Genomic DNA, 5,930 nt, shown 5'->3' with positions numbered 1-5,930 from the left:
CACAATTGAGCATTGGCCAAGGTCTTATTGATCAAGAGCCAAAGCCCAAGGTCAGGATCCGACCATGTTGTGGCTTGGTAGGGCTTAAGGGTTTCAAGGACTCTAGTGTGCGAGTGAATGTTTATCATCCCATCCTTGAGCATAGTTTCTGAGATGCCAATTGTCCCATATCCTCAATTTGGTCTTTCCTATGGCATCATCGGTTCTGGTGCTATTTTAGGATGATAATGTGCTCGTTCACTATGTCCACTAGTTCCATAATGAACCCAGTGATAAGCAAGGTTACAAAGGCTTAACAGGTTCTCTTGCAATTCTATGGGATAAGTACATGGTTAAGGACTCGAGCTGGGGTATCTTGTGAAGTCTCGAAGGGTCTAGGAATGGGTTTCTAGTCTGGGGGGGGGGTTAAACATAACTCTACAGGGTTTTACTTGGTCGAGGAGGCTATAGAAAAGTTCTTCAGTGCTAGTTGGTTGTCGAGGTAGAATCCTTGGTGTACCTTGTCTTGCTGGTCTTCAGTTGAGGAGAGAGATGAGATGGATAAGTAGCATAAAGGGGGATGCCTGAAGGGGGTTCTATAGTGCAGGTGCAAACAAACAAGTGTCAAAAAGGGCCAAACACAAACAACAAAATAAGGCAGGTGATATAGTTGCGTACTTGTTGCCTAGGGCAAAAGTGCGACTTATATCAAAACACAAAGAAATAAAAATAAGCAACGCACAGTCATGGTTCTATTAGAACCATCATACGGACTCGACTGTGCATAGGGGGGTACACGACTCATCCTACCCTAGGGGTTCTCGGACTTAGTAGTCGTGCCTTGTGCCTCGTGCAGTCTTCTGAGTTTTGCTCAGGTGTTGCTACGTCTCTTGTAGTTGTTTGATGAAACGATCCAAGTTGAGCCTGAAGATTCTTCAACAACTTCTTTCCTGTTGAAGTGATGGGGTGAAGGTGGCTCCTCATAGCAAGCATTAACTCGGTCTTCTGTTGTCTTCTTAATCATGACAATCCCTTTTTGTCTTCTAAGTCGTCGATGGTACCAAGTAGGTAATCCCTTATGCAATGATATTAACAAGGCATAGTAGAGGTCCAACATGTCGGTTACGTTGATGACAACATCGACACCAAGAGCTGGGGATGAAGAGAACCGTTTTCCTACTCACTGTAGTGAGGCGGACCAAATGGCGAGGTTCTCATCCACCGGTGGTTGCCGATACAACATCGGTAAGCACATCGTTGCTCTATTAGCGATGCATATCATGATCTTGCATATTCTATGCCGTGATCATCATAGGCTAAGGTTGCATCATCTTGGGGCAGTGTCAAGGGTGTCACCATCTCTTGGGTCTTCAGGTCCTCATTCCTCGAGGATGTATCTTCTGTTGGTATCGTCTTGTTGTGATGTCACAAATCTTGTGTTCAGGAGATGTGGGTGAATGTCTGGCAAGGCATCTTCCTTCTAGATTATGCACGAGGATTACAAGGAATCCAGTGGTTAGAGGCATAAGGGTTCTAGCGACCAAAGGTTTTGAAGGGGAAGAGATCAATAAGGAAAGTATACCTTAGTTTTCGAAAAACTGAGAAGGGAAGAGAAGTATAGATAGTTTTGAAAACTAGTAGTAGTTTTGGAAATAGTTTTACCCTAACTAACGACCATGCTAACTAAGGCTTCCTACAGTCAGGATGGCTCTCATACCAGCTTTGTGGGGACCCCGACTCATAAGTCGTGATCACCGAATGCACGTGTACAGTGATCCCAGAGATCAATGCTCACTGAACACACAGAAGCTGAATAACAAGAGTCTTACATCCATACATACCGTCTTACATAAATTATGACCATTATGGTCCAGTCTTGAGTATAACTTTGCAGTGGAAATCTTCGTCGATAACTTGGACCCATGCCATCTGCCGTAACCCTACAGGCATTCTGACTCGGAACACTACAAGAAAGTTGTTAATACATGAGGTCCTGGTCCGTCACAAATCGGCCAAAAACTGTCATGCGTGCCCACCCATGACGGATTAGAAATCCGTCATGTATATCGCATCATAATTTCACATCTAACCTTCCATGACGGTTACTGGCCGTCAAGGATCTGCCCCAGGCCCGCCCAGCCCAAACTAGGATATGACGGAACAGACCGTCACTGATTTACATGACCTGGAATCAATGTGGACCTAACATGGCACCTACATGGATCTGACGTGGAGGCAAGCATGGGCCCAGTTATGGTTTTGGCCTAATAATTTCGTTCCAGTCAGACTAATAATTTCATTCCAGCCCACCCCCATTAGCTCCTTTTTTAGTCCAACCTGTTTTATCAATGCATCACAATTTACAAAGACAACAAATTATATTCATTCAAAAAATAGCATTTGTTCACAAGACAATACAAATTTCCAACAATCTGGTCTGATTTCCAAAAACAAAATTAATATCAAAACATCACAAGCATATCTAGAAGGCACTATAATCATTTAAAAAAATTTGAGTAACATGACTCCATTGAAAAAGCACTACTGGGTGATTTTAATCTCCAACACTACACAACCACTTCCAGGCAGCTAATTGGACCCAAGTAATCCTGCTGAAAAACTTTAATCTCCAATAACACGGACTAACTACAAAATCTGCAAAGAATCCAAAACACATCAGAATTATAATAAGTTATAACAGCCAACTCCCAAATGAATACAAAGAGCAATAATTAGTTGATTTCCCAAGCAAACATCTGATGCACACACCACTACTATATTAAGGTAGCATAAAAATGTGGGCAACACACGCTAAGAAAAAGAAGAATAGTAATACTGGAGGCATACCTTCTTCATCAATTAAAAGTAATTAGGTCAATAAACTAGCCTTTTGCATGTAATGTGAAATAAAAACCACTCAAAGTCAAGAGCATTTTAGCCAATTAAATGATCCACTTAGTACGATAACCTTCACATATAGATTAACAACACCTGGGAATTGTGAAGAACAGTAACATATGTTGGAATAAAAAAACATGCATTCTCCAATTTACTGATTAGCCTTCATGGCATACAAGGTACATAATTATCTCTGCCCTCACTTCAGTATGAGATGGGATGAAGAATTGAGACAGAGCATGTGTTGAAATTGTATATATGCCACTTCCTGATTATTATCTTTACTAGCAGGATTACTAGCATATTCCCTATTCCTGATTATTATCTCAATCGCTTTCTATAAAGAGCCCCCATTGAAAATGTATCAAGTATATAATTCAAGGGAATATACCCTGATCTCATTTTTTTGTATAGTTCTGGTTGTATACCGAACATTTTAGTTTAAAGATTACTAGCACACCATTAATTAATTATTCTTTCCAGTAGGCTTTCACCAATGACATGGTGCGAATAATACTGAGAAATAGAGAATATGCTAGAAATAACACTGAAATTTTGAAACTGAACAAATGCACGATGTAGCAGATCGAACACTCTTAAATCTAAAGCGAAAATAATATACCATCTATTAGGTATCTTAAAGAAAAAGCATGCAATCTCCACTTCCATCGCTCCTTCAGATTGCAATTTTGTGAATACGCATTTCCAGAAATACAATAGTACGAAATCCATCACTTATACTGTAATAAGCAAAAAAAACTCAGCATCATTTAAACTCCTTGCAAACACCAAAAAGAAGGGAAAACAAAAGGATTATTTGTCAATATATTAAGAAGTCAGGCAATAATTGAATACGACATCAAGGCAGTAATGAACAAGTCAGGTAATCAATTCTTCTTTCTTTCATTGTTACTTACAATTTTCTTTTTGGAACAGAAGTATGGACACACAAAGTATACTCGAGAGACAAAAGAAGATAAACAAACTCCAAAAGTTAATTATTGTTTCCAAGTAACGGCGTCAGTGCCTTTTTCGCCATTTTGACTTTTGACCCATACTGTATGCAGAGCAGAAAACCTTCATGGACATTAAAGAGGTACAATCAGGTAGAAGTGGAAGTGAACTGTTGCTAAAGAAAGCCAAGCATGGTTTTCTTGCATTTTTAATTGTAGTTCTAAACATATCCTACTCTACTTTCGAACTACCCATGATCTCTACCTATTAATTGGAGCATGCTAGCTGTAACTCAAATATCTAGACATCTCTTCTACCTGCGACCTTTTTGTATCTAATTTTGTATCTAAACATCTCTTCTACCTGCACAAAGTCCAACCTTTTAGTACCACCTCTCCTAGATTCACACATGAAAAAATGCATCATATCTACAAACTGTAAAATGGATTGCCTAGCTCTTGTATATATGATATGTATGTGAATCGGTTCTTAACAGACTATGTCACCGATATATTGAGACTTCTGTTATGTGTTCCCTCCGTCTAGATGTGAAGGACAGGAGAGACACAATCAATTGTACAACTCAAATATCCTCCCCTTCAAAACATACAGACCACTTCCCCTTATTAGATAAAAGAAATAAACAAACAGCTACATCAACAAAAAGATATTCATATACTTTGCAACAACATATGCTGTTACCTACTTCAGAGAAAAATCAATTTATCAATCCATATGGCGCGGCAGCAAGACGCTAGTATGTTGTATGCTTGCAGAACAGGAACTTGTTCAGAACAGTGACCTGCAGTATAGATTGCATTTAACAGTGTTGTTGAACCTGCAGTTTAGATGACGGGATCAGGGAACTTCTTGTAAACAAATGTAAAGGTTCATTTACTAGCTATCCAGACATTGAGAATCAAACTTCTCTGATTTTGAATCAGAATATGTGTGTAAAGGGGAGTTTGTTTGCATGCAGACATACATTATGCTACAAATAGGCTGCAATTATCTCTCACCAAATTTTCACTCTATTCTACTCTATTCAGCCTGTACTGCCGACTCACAAAACAATAGTTGGGACTATCAATGCCATGGCTACTGAATTCCTCTAAACAACACTTCTGTACTTGTTAAATTACTCGAATGTAACTATCCCCTGTTTTCTGGAACTAACAATTTTTAAATCTATGATCCATAACTAAAAATGCATTAGTAAACTGCAGGGCCATGCTAGGAAATCAGGAAGGTCTTCCTTGGTATGAATGCACCAAGTGCCTTTTCCAAACTCTAGGAGTTCCTGACATCTTTATGTATTGGGTGACAATTAGATGGCAGAACCTATAACAATTGGGTGAAAATTAGATGTTCAAATACTTATAGGAACCGATAAATATTTAGGTTGAATCATTGCTTGTTTACTTATACAGATGAGCACGTTCAGTCAGGTAAAGCCCATCCTAACAAAAAAAAGATGCCGGGGGGAGAGAAAGATGGGGTTTGAGGTGCTCACCTGGGCAGGGGAGGGCCTGCAGTGGTCCAAATGCTGCAAAGGAGGTCGCCACAGGATGCATAGCCGCGCCAGAGATGTGGCAGAGGAGGTTGGGGTTGCCGCCGTGCAGCCCAACGCGGGTGAACACACTGAGCTAGGAGAAGCCATCCAGAAAGTGTAGAGGGCGCGAGTCCGCGTGGTGTGCAATGGAGCGAAGCCGCCGGAGACGTGTCGACGATGGACGCGACCTGCAGCCGAAACCCCAGCCACAGGATAGGCGTCGCAGGTGAGCACAGGGGAACTGGAGCGGCGGATCCAACTGGCTTGGAGGACGAGGGATCGGAGACCAGCTCATCTATGTGTTGCGCGGTGGTGGAGTCACCGGAACTGGTCGGCATTGGCTGCAGCGTGAGGGATGCGGCAGATCTGGTAGCTACTAGTGCTGCGAGGTGAGAGGAGAGAAGGGGGAGGGCCAGCGGCGAGCAATGACAGGAGGGAGGCGAGGAGATGGTTGGTGGCGGCGATGTGGGAGGGACGATGGGGAATCAGGAGGGGGCTGCGGAGGAGGGAGGGGATGAGGGTTAGGGTTAGCTTTTTATATGGGTGA

Source organism: Triticum urartu, chromosome 3 (assembly GCF_003073215.2).
Source record: "Triticum urartu cultivar G1812 chromosome 3, Tu2.1, whole genome shotgun sequence".
Taxonomy (NCBI): domain Eukaryota; kingdom Viridiplantae; phylum Streptophyta; class Magnoliopsida; order Poales; family Poaceae; genus Triticum; species Triticum urartu.
Note: the sequence above shows the minus strand (reverse complement) of the source record.